Genomic DNA, 12500 nt, shown 5'->3' with positions numbered 1-12500 from the left:
ATTTGAAATAAAAGATTCAGCTAATCGTTGTCCTTCTTATAAGAGAATATACTAAATAATTTATAATAAATTTTAATATTATTAACGAACAAATATTTCATCTGTAAAAGATTAATACGTTGATCGTCATAGAGATAGTGATGTTCTTCTTTATTGAAATTAATGTAATTTCAATAATCTTGAAATATATGTTGTTATAAAAATAAATAAAATTAAAAATTCTTTTTAACATGTTAATAAACATACTTGTTGATTGAAGATTCATAACTGTATCATAAAATTGTTGATACCACTCTCTATGCTGATACTGATCTATGTATATGTATGTGACGGTTCAATGCTCGTTACGAAACTATTCTGAATATAATGAGAGAAAGAGAAAGAGAGAGAGAGAGAGAGAGAGAGAGAGAGTGCTTGATTCTCATGATGAGACTAGTTTCAATAGGATAATCAAAACTCGATGGTAACAACGAGAGTGTACTGTAAATATAATATAAAGTTCGTGCTAATAATAAGACATGAACTATTTTCAAGAATTTCATAATAAATTTAAATACATGAGAAAGAGTTACTATAAAATTTAAATATTATATAATGAAAATCTCACATCAACGAGCCGACAATATTATTAATTATTATATTTCATATAATAAAAATTCTATATCAATGATCATACTCATGATACGCGTGTAAAATTATACTTGATAATGATGCGATAATAATAATATTATTAATTATTATATATATGTGTACATTTATTTATTTATTTATTTATTTAATATAATGATAATAATATTATTATCCTTATATAACAAAAATTTCATCTCATCACAACGATATATGTTATTATAATCATTTACTCTGAATATGACATAAGTTTCTATAAAAAAAAAAAAAAAAAAAAAAAATAAAATAAAATAAAACAAAACAAAAAATAAATAAAACATTGAGAGAGAAAACGTTTCTCGTAGGAATACCAATAGAAACATGTTAGATATTCTCGTAGCTCGTACCAAGTCGTGCAAGAATTGTCTGCACGTGTCAAGGTGTAAAACGTGATTTTGTACGGCGGGCACGCCTCTTTTGCACCGTGTGTCACGAGCGTGATTTCTGCACGAGCAAAAGAGTTTAACACGTGTTACATTATATATGTATATAAGTTATCACATAGTATCCAATTTTTTTCGATCTTATCAGAATTGAAATTCCTCTTCTTTCTCTTCTCTCTCTCTCTCTCTCTCTCTCTGTCTCTCTATCTCTTTTTCTCTCTTTTTCCATTTTATTCGACCTTGAGAATGTACTTTAATTAAAATCGAAAAAATATTCTCTTTTCTCTCTCTCTCTCTTTTTTTCTTTTTTTATTACAGAAAGAAACGACCCTATTATTTTGTCGTAAAATCGTAACTGAGAGATCGGACACGCTTCGTTGCAGACCAGCAACGTTTAACCATAAACCAATACTAACGTTTCTATTGTCTTACACTCGTCTACGTCTACCTGTTTGAAATCACGAGAACCTCACGGCCTTCGCCCTGATATTGATGCAACATGCAAGGACATTTCTGTTATGTTAATTTATTCCTTACATCGTGACTGTAGAAACTAAAGAAATGAAAGAACGGTTGAAGTTGTAATACACGAGGATATGTATGGTATACGATCATATCGATGCATCAAATATTACATTTAACTTTTAGAAAAGTGTTTTTAATATTCGTTCTTTGTTTCTTTTTTATTTCTTTTCCTTTTTTCTTTTTAAATTCATTTTTTTTTTTTTTTATAATTCATTTCAGAACTTTTTTCAGTGATAGATAGATGATACGATGTTTGTAAAACTTTCAATTAATATGAATGCGATATGAAATGAAAATTTTTTAAATATAAAAGTATAAAAAGAGAAGAGACATTTTATTAATTATCGGAGAGCGCGAGTACATTGAAGGGATTTTAAAAGGTTAAATATTTTCAATAATTATACTATGAATATGACATGGAAAAAAAAGGGAAAGGAAAAGAGGAGTAATATTAGTACATCGATGATTAAAACATACATAAAAGATTTCAAAAGGGTTAACATTTGCAGTTACTAAAAAAGAAGAAGAAGAAGAAGAAGAAGAAGAGAGATATTATCATTGATTAGAACATACGTAGAAGAGATTACGAAAAGTTAAAACTTTCAACGATCATATTATGAATATGACGTGAAAAATAAAAGGAGAAAAAGAGAAAGAAAGATATTATCAATGATTAGAACGTACATAGAAATTTTCAATTATTATGAATGACATTTAACAAAGGGGAAAAAAAAATTGATAATAATGAAAAGAGAAGAATAAAGAAAAAAAAAAAGAAAGAAAGAAAGAAAAGAAAAGAAAAGAAAAGAAAAGAAAAGAAAAAAGAAGCAAGAAGCGAGATATTATCGACCATTAGAGCGTACGTATATAGAATATTTTTAAAGGGTAAATGAATAAAAAAAGCCTACCTCTAAAGATCATTTCTCAAGCATAAGGAATATTCACGAGAGTGGCGTAGGTTGAGGTCAATCGGAAGTAAGAAACGTAGAGAGAGAGAGAGAGAGAGAGAGAGAGAGAGAGAGAGAGAGAGAGAGAGAGAGAGAGAGAGAGAGAGAGAGAGAGAAAGAGAAAAATCACTTTAGCAGTCTGTAACATGAGAAAGAAAGAGAAAGAGAAAGAAACACGCGATAGGAAAATCACACTACAACAACGTGTAACATGAGAGAGAAAGAGGGAGAAAGATAGATAGATAGATAGAGAGAGAGAGAGAGAGAGAGAGAGAGAGAGAGAGAGAGAGAGAGAGAGAGAGAGAGAGAGAGAGAGAGAGAGAGATAGGATAGGACAGTTAGATAGATAGAAAGAGATAGAACTATGCAGCTGAACGCCCACGTGGCTACGTTCGTCGTCTTCGTCGTTGTAAGTGCAGCCAGGATGAAATCGCGACCCCGTGACCTTCTCCCGGTGACCCGGGTAGCAGAGCAAGTTGCCCTGTGCATGGCACGCTGCTCTATATAAAGTACAGCTGCATATAGATCGGCCTCCTCTGCACTTTCAGGGCCGTACGATACTACGCTCTCGGCCCCAACCAATGTGTACTTGCTTCATCGATCCAGCGTAAACGAGCTGGACGAGTTCAACTCGTCGTCGACGAGTATACATACATATATACGCGTATGTACGTACGTATGTACGTGTACGTATACGTATATATCGTGGGTATACGATCAACCTTCGGCCACGTTTATTTCTTATCGAGAACGTTTTAACGTAGTGCGACCTTGAAAATTAAAACGACCAACGCGAAAACGAAGAAACGATTCGATTATCCTGCAAAAGTTTTTATCTGTTATTCTTAATGAAATGGCAATTATGTTTTATTTCATTTAAGATTATTCAGATATTTCTAATAGGTTCGTGTTATAATACGGGAACGCTACGGGAAAGTAATTTATGAAAAATCGATTTCTTTTTCTTTCCTTTTTCTTTTTCTTCTTCTTTTTTTTTTTTTTTGTGGGAATAATTACGAAAAGTTATGTTAAGTCTTTCTTGGGCCCAACGATTGTCACACGATAGAAACTTTTGATTATTAGGAAGGTAAGATTTATTTAGATAGTTCTATATTAAATAGATCGTTTTGATTGATAATTGTTTAACAAAATCTTATTTCTTTTTTATCGAACGTCATCGAAAGATCCTTGACCCGCGAGCTTTTTTATCTTCTCAGATTCCCCTCTTTTTCGTCCTCCTCAAGGTTTATTCATCTTTTATCAAAAGAAGTTTGAAATCCTGACGGTTTCCTTGAAGTTTATGCCTTCAAGGACTCAGGACGCCAGGGACAGCCACTATTTTCGTGCTACGTTTTCAGCTTGTATACGTATGTGCGTTCACTTGCGTGGGTTGTTGCACATGCAACGATCGTTAAATGTTTTCTCTGTGTAAGTATTCGGTATATCCGGTGGCAGTGGCGTGCAGAAAACTCTTGAGAACTTTATCACGCAGAAAAAAAATACGCATATATATATATATATATATATATATATATATACATATACATATTATATGCATGCATATATATATATATATATATGTATGTGGGTAAGTAAAAGAAATGGTGACACTAAAAAAATGTCATAAATCATATGTGCTTTAAATCTGAAGATAATGAAAAGTTTCATGGATCGTTAAAATGAATATCATTTATGAAGAAATAAAAGAAAAAGAAAAAAAAAAGATATGTGTGTGTATGTTTCTAATATATATATATATATATGTATGTATGTATGTATGTATGTATGTATGTATGTATGTATATAATATATATATAGAAGGATTTAAAATCTCGTCTAAATGAGTTCGAAATGATCATTGAAGAGTTCTATGGCGGCTTGGTTGTGCTCTTAAAGACGTTTAGTTCTCCTCCTCATCTTCATTCTCCTCCTCCTCCTCCTCCTCCTCCTCCTTCGAAAGAGAGAGAGAGAGAGAGAGAGAGAGAGAGAGAGAGAGAGAGAGAGAGAGAGAGCAGAGCTACTCTCTGCGCGGGAAACTGGTTTTCAGTTTCGGAAGAGCGTTCAAATTGTCAGACGGTGACGTCACCATCGTAAAAAGTCTCCTGTCCTCCGTACGTAACGTCGATCATTGAAAAATCATTTCTCTAGTTACAAATTACTATCTCAATCTAATATTTCCTTCAAAACGTATAACGTACGTATGTACGTGTCCTCTGTACATAACACATGTACATACGTAGATACACGATCGAATGGAAATCGATCGTCAAAGATCATCTCGATATAGAATAATTAATCATTACATCGATGTATCATGTAAATTTTAAATTATAACATTTACATGCCAATACTTCGAAGAAAAACGAGCCTTTTGTTCTCTCTTTGAGTGTATGACGCGTAGGTCGATATTAATTCGGTAGAGATAAACGAAAATGGCGACTTGTCTCGATGATAGATCACTTAATATTGACGATGACGCAGCTTAATGATCACTTCTTAACTACCGATCGAAAGTTATCCTTAGTTCTTCATCGCAAATCTATCTTGATAGAGGAAAAAAAGAAAAAGAAAAAGAGAGAGAGAAAGAGAGAAGATATACTATACCGCCTGGATGCATTCAACGAGTATTTTCTTAATTCACCGCTTATGCACACGTACACATCGGGATCTAAACTTAGCGCCTTGGATCGTGGAACGTGCACCGCTCGTGTTAACGACTCAGTCTCGCTGCATCGAGTTATATATCCCTCGTTCTACCAGCTTCTCTCGATGTTCCAGCGATATTCTCGACTTCGACGAAGTTTTCTTTTACTTTCTTTCTTTGGCTCGACTCAACTCGATTCGATTCGATTCGATTCGATTCGATTCGATTCGATTCGATTCGATTCGATTCGATTCGATTCGATTCGATTAGAATTAATTTTTTTTTATATAAGTATGGTACCAAATATACATCTCATATCGAACGTTTAAATGTCTATGAACATTTTCTAATAATTGTATTTATATTATAATTGTATCAGTTTTATTAGAAAAGTATTATATATTTTGCAAAAATTGACGATCGTCGCGTTGAGTTTACTTTTACTGCTTTTCTTGTCTGTTCTATTCTTTTTATTTATTTATTTACTTTTGTTTTTACCTGCATTTTTTTTAATATCTTGCAATTGGTAGGGTAGTAGGTTGCTTGGAATTAATTAACGAATGTTACTCGATTCAATTCCGTAATTTTTTATCGAATATAAAAATTTGATAGAATTAATTGCTATCTGTTAACATTTCTTAATTATGCGTATAATTATATTAGGTATATAAATAATGAATTTTCAAGATACCTTAATTTATTATTCTGTTTTTCATTTTTTTATTTTTATTTTTTTTTATTTTTTTTAATATCTCGAAATTAAAGCCAATTTATTTGAGATTAATTAATGCAAACTCTCCTCGATTTAATTCGATTTAATATAATTTGTTTCTAAATTGTAATAAATATAAATAATCTTGAGTTTGATAAATTTTTTATTAACTACGTGAACGAGGAATATTATAAAAATTCTCGTGTACTTTAAAAAGAAATTAATTGTTGCGTTCTTTATTATTCTTTTTTTTTGCTTTTTGTAATTTTTAATATCTTAAAATTTGTTAAGTTTCGAAGGGATTAATGGAAGTTTTTACTTTGAAGAAATAATATTTTAGTGGCACGATATTGTCAAGAACAAAAAAATAAGAAACAAAACACGAAGCTTTTAATGTCCAATGCTAATGGACGTGCCCACCCTAATGTTCCACGCGATTTTATCATTTGTAATGCCGCCGTAGGAGTTCGTTGCACGGCTCGAAACGTTTTTCACCTAGAGGCTGACCCTTTTAAGGTCGAACTTTGACGTTCAATGTACACTCTCTTCCTTCAGCTTTCAACGTGTCGATCTATGAAAGGATGGAAAATAAACAATTAAAAAACATTTGCAATAACCTCGTTCATGCAATATCAGCATCCACTTATTCCATTTTTTTTTCTGTTTTCTTTTTAATAAAAACGAAAGAGAAAAGAAGCAAAAAAAATGAATTAAAAAAGTAAATTCCTTCGCTTCATTTTCTCGTAGAATTAATTTACGAATCGGAGAATAAATCTGTGAAAATTGTTAACTTAATTTCTTTTTTTTTTTATAAAAGAAGAATCAAATATTTCTTTTTGAAAACGAACGAGAGAAATTTCTCTAGCTCTTCGATAATTTGATTGAAAAGTTTTCCGTATGAAAAAAGATAACAAAAATTGATGTTCCAGGTTCAAAGATCAGATTTTAATTAAAAGTATTTTTTTTTTTTTTTTGCTAATTAAGGAATTTTTATACTTTTTTTTTTGAGATGAGCGAGAGATCTTTTTTTTTTTATAGCTCTCGATAATTTGTTCGAAAATTTGTCTATTTTAAAAAATATAAATAAACAATAGATGATCCATTTTCGTATATTATAAATTGATCAATTCTCCATCTTTCTTTTTATTTTTTCTCGGACTCTTCCTCTCTTCACAATTTCATCTTATCGTATTAACTTTCTACTTCGACTACTAACATATGTATCTCGTTTTTGCTTTCGCCCATATTACCGTCTCAAGTTTCATAGAGAAAACGTTTCATGGAAAAAGTTCTTTTTTTTTATGGGGACGTCTATTATTTCCCCCTAAAGGAAGTATCGAATACTCTTCTAATCTCCTTACTTTTATTCTATTTTTTTTTTTTTTTCATCTCTATTTCTCATCATTCTAACAAAACGTTACTAATTATTCAATGAAAAATCTTTCAATTTTTTAAAGAAGAAAGTATCTATCAAAAGCTCCGTTGATTAATTAAAACGTCAAACTGAATAATCTCGATCATAAATTACTATTAAACGTTTTCTTATAATAATTACGTCGATTAATTTTCAATATACTACAAAATTAATTACATTGTAAAAGACAACGTTATCGTAAGGAAGGATCCTAAAAAAAGAAAAGAAACAATTATCAACAAATATAACGTATTATCAATATTAATAATTATTATAGCTTATCGTTCCAAAAAATTAAGGAAAGATGACAAATCATTTTTATAAGACACTTGTTTATTAATAAAAATATTTGTAAATTTTTTGTCAACACAAAATATCAAAAAAAAAAAAAAAAAAAAAAAAGAACAATGTATTTGGCAAAGTTAATAACCATTGATTGGAGCGATAAGGTTTAATTAGCTTATTATTAAATTATATTATACACGTATACAAATTAATCTAATCCTCTATAATTTAATTTTGTTTCGTGCCTACTATAAAATAATACAATATAATATGAAAATTATATAGTATAGAGTATATTTACATATTTACATATACATATACTATACTAATCATAATTTATATTGAAAAAAAAATATATTAAAATTTTCAAATATGAAGTAAGAATTAATGTTTTTTAAAAAAAATTAAATAATATATATATATATACATATGTGTGTGTGTGTGTGTGTGTGTGTGTGTATGTATATACAAAATACATATATTTCAAAGTGTAAGTATATACGTGATATTATAGGGAGATAAAAAATATTTTATCAAATGGATAACTCGATAAAAATCATCAGTGTCGACGAAATTCTATGGACAATTTATGCGATATAGATGATGATACATCCTGTTAGAAGACGTAGGCAAGTTTTCGAACGTTGCACCGGCCTGTTTGCGTCTGGTCAAGGTGCCCGACTACCATTTTTCTTATATGTATGTGTGTGTATATACACATATATATATACATCTAGGTATATACCTTTCATAGTGTGTACCGTCACCCGGGTTTGGCCTTGCAGATACTCCCGCCCAGTTCTCGTCCTCGTCCTCGTCCTCGTCCGAGCTATCTCTCTGACTCTCTCACTCACTCACTTTTTCTTTTTCTCTCTTTCTCCCTCTCTCTTTTACTCTGATGCGTTCGCACAAAGTCGCATTTATGGTCTGTAGTACGACGAAACGATAGCGACTGGCGCGAGCTTCAACAGCGAAAAGTTAATGATAAGAAGTGAAATTATGTAGAAATTCTAATGCTACTAATATTTCTTCCTGTAAATATGCATGTACGTATATATATATATATATATATATATATATATATATATGTATGTACGTATGTATGTACGAATATTGAAAATAATACGCTGATAATAAACTTCATTGATAATATTTTCTAAAAAAAAAAAAAAAGAAAATGATCAACGGATTGATATGATTAGAATGATCCACTATCTACTATCTGTATCCCCTGTCTATAAAACTACTCGATATTATATAATTATCATCATATATTATCATATAAAATCATTTTTAATTATGTTTACTATTTTAATATCTATAAAGAATAATCTAAAGATCTAATAAATTATCAGATAATCGAAATAATCTAATTGAATTAATCCAATAAACCACGCATTACAAAGTAACTTATATCAAAATAAAACACAAAGAGAACAAGTGAAAAGGAAGAAGGACAATAAATATCTCAAAGTAATATAAGCTCGACGATAATTACTTCGCCCTTCAAATACATTTTTTTCCTTTCGAGAACCATCTAAAAAAAAAAAAAAAGAAAAAGAAAAAAAAGGAAAAAAAAATAAATAAACAACGTTAGTTAATGTTCATTTGTCAAACAGCAACGATCTCTCTCTCTCTCTCCCTCCCTCAACTATCTATCTATCTATCTCGCTCTCTCTCTCTCTCTCTCTCTCTCTCTCTCTCTCTTTCTCTTTAACTCTCATCCGATCGATTTTACGCATGAGAAAGCGTTGCAACTCGCTCGCAAACTCGTCGTCGACTGTCGACGACCTTCCGTCGTCGCTTAGCGAACTCGTTGCGTAATTAAAGCAACGGCTTGGCGCTTAATAAATGACAGTGACGAGAAACATGCATCGAGCAGCGACTCGAAATAGACAACAACGACGACGACGACGGCGACGTTTGCCGTGAGAGAGCTACGACCTCGATACAAATCGAATCGCTAAGAAAATATTCACTTTTCTCTCTTTTTCTATCTCTTTTCTTTCTTTTTCTCTTTCTCTTTCTTTTTTCTCTTTCTCTTTCAGACGCATGCACATACAGACACACGTATACACGCATCTGTGTTTTATGATCAAGTTCATCATGTTCATATACGATTCAGGTACTCTTCATAAATATTCATACGTACCTATATGTATATATTTTTCATTACACATAACAACACGTACCTACGTTAAAAATTACAAGATTCATTTCTACGTTAATCTAATATTCGTTCGTAGGTTAAGATAATTCAATGAAAGAAAAAAAAAAAAAAGAAAAAAAAAAAAGAAAAGAAAAAAAAAACAAACATGAAAGACGAAAAAGAAATATTCAATAAAAGTATTACAATATAACATGCATAACTTTTAATCGACGCACCAATTAATCTTCCTTTTCATTTCCATTATATCGTATCGAAAGTATATAAAGTATATAACGTTTTTGTTAAAAGTATAATCGACATTATATATCATTATTTTTTTTTTTTCCTCGAGACACATGAAGTTAAGATCGTATCGATGAGAAAATATTGTTCAAGACTATGCTCAAGTACCCTGCCTCTCCCACTCTTCTCTTTCTCCTCTTTCTCTTGATCATTGCGAAGGATCGATCGTTGCAAAGTGAGTAGAGACACAACTCGAGAGGATGAAGAAAAAAAAAAAAAGGGAAAAAGATAAAATATCTGACGTCAGTCAGCGGAATTACCGATGCACTTGACGCGTCCTCTTCAACACAACAACAACTACAAATGCGTTCCCTCTTCTACACTGATTCATCTCTCTCTCTCTTTCTCTCTTTCTCTCTCTTTGTCTTTCTCTGTCTGTCTGTCTGTCTGTCTGTCTCTTTCTTCCTCTGTTTCTCTTATTGATGATATACACCCTATAGTGTCTCTTTTTCTCGGTCATTATCCACGTCGATGACACAGCCTTCATCGACGGTCTCGTTTCGTCCGAGTTCAATTAAAATCTCATTTATCTTCTTTGTTGTCATCCTTCTTCCTCTTTAATTATCTATAATCTCTCTTTCTCTCTCTTTTTATATCTTCTCAAAACTCGCTCGAACAATTTCATTTCATTTTCTCAGGTACTTATCGATTATGTTTTCCGTAAATTATAAAGTAGAATAAACGTTGATTAGAATGATAAAACCATTATTAAACGCCAATTTGTAGATTATTTTATTCCATTTTCTTTTTTTTTCTTCTTTTTTTTTTTTTTTTTTTTTTTTTTTTAATTTTTAAAATCTTTATCTTATGATAATCGAAAGAGAATTAAAATTGGTTTACGAAGTTAACAATAATTGAAATCATTTGATTGTAATTAATTAATTAATTAATTAATTAGTTAGTTGAAATATATAATATTTAAAGATAAAATTTGAAATGTGTATAAAAGAATATAATAATAATAATTAATATTCATATATTTCCTAATAGGAATAAAATTTTTAATATCGATAGTATTACGACAATAAATTCTTTTTTTGTATTTTCTGTCCATCGAACAGTTATGAAAGATATTAAATGGATATAAACGAAATTATTTGTAATAATTAATACGATCTTTAACGTTGGAAATTAATCCATCGATAGATCGATAGATCCATCAAAGGAAAAAAAAAAGATAAGCAGAGAAAAATGTGCAAGCAAGTGCATTGATCTTCGTTGTCCTTCGATTTAAAAATAGCAGAAGTAGAGAAGGAAAAGGAAGAAGAAAGGGAGAGGTTTTATAATGAATACCATAGTCTTTTCGCAAGCTCACGAAACTTGCTCATCATTATGCCTTATGGATGGTAGCATATGTAAAACTTTCTTCACTGACGATTACTGCCAATTTTCTTTTTTATGAATTTCACTGAACAGATGGTACACAGTATGGTGGTTCAAAAAAAAAAAAAAGAAAAGACCACGCAATGAATGATTCTAATAATTATACATAGAATAAACGAGGAAAGAGGGCGGTATTTAGAAGAAGAGTCAAAAGTTTTTAAACGATTATAAAGATCAATAATTTTTTCTCGAAACTCTTCAAGGCATTATTCTTATTACATAAATTTATATATTATCAATTAAACTATTAACACGCATGTGTTTGTAATTTGACTATCTTAAAGAAATGAATTTTAGAAATTGATTAATCAGTCTCGCGAAAAAATATTTAAATTCGTATATTTAAAATAATTTACCTAACAAATTCGAATATTGAAATAAATTCAAAGATTAAAATTACGTAAGAAATTTCAATATTTAAAATCATCAAAACCGATCGAAGAAATTTTTTACCATTTTGTTATCACCATTATGACGGAGTAGAATAATTATATTTGGAAGAAACGATGAAGAAATAAGAAAAAAGAATATTTTCTTCAAAAATGTTATACGTATGTATATACGTACGTATATATTTCTACTATTCTTTTCTTTTCGAGTTCTTTTCGAGTTGAGTTTTAAGCACCATCGAGTTTCCGATGCAAGGTCGTCGATGCACCTGCCATAAAATCGGTTTGCATACGTTCTCTTTCTCTGAACGTGCTGATCGAAGCGATCGTCCCTTTCGATGGCGTGTATGTTCGTTGGCCTTGAAGCGAGTCCTCCTCCTTGGCTTTCTCCGACACAGGAAAGGTACCACAGACAAGCAAGCAAGCAAGCAAGCAAGCAAGCAAAGTAAGAATGAGAGAGAGAGAGAGAGAGAGAGAGAGAGAGAGAGAGAGAGAGAGAGAGAGAAAGGGAGAGATCGATAGACAACGAGGATCTAGCACGTGAACGTTGTCGAGACTTCTCGCTCACGTTTCACACAGCATGTTTTTCTTCTTCCTATAACTGTAAATTGTCTCTTATAACATCCTAATGTTTTTTTTTTTCTTTTTTTTTTCTCTCTTTTCTTTTCTAAACTATGCTAAAGATGCCTTGTACCTTGTC

At 30.9% G+C, this 12500-nt stretch overlaps 1 protein-coding gene across 5 annotated transcripts in view; it reads left to right on the top strand.

Moving 5' to 3' along the window:
- The window catches only part of LOC122634174 (retinoic acid receptor RXR), a 51400-nt gene that overhangs the window by 26816 nt on the left and 12084 nt on the right, over positions 1–12500 (top strand). The window lies entirely within an intron of this gene.

Source organism: Vespula pensylvanica, chromosome 14 (genome assembly GCF_014466175.1).
Source record: "Vespula pensylvanica isolate Volc-1 chromosome 14, ASM1446617v1, whole genome shotgun sequence".
NCBI classification, from domain to species: domain Eukaryota; kingdom Metazoa; phylum Arthropoda; class Insecta; order Hymenoptera; family Vespidae; genus Vespula; species Vespula pensylvanica.
The sequence above is the reverse complement of the archived record's forward strand: the minus strand, read 5'-3'. Positions and strand labels throughout refer to the sequence as shown.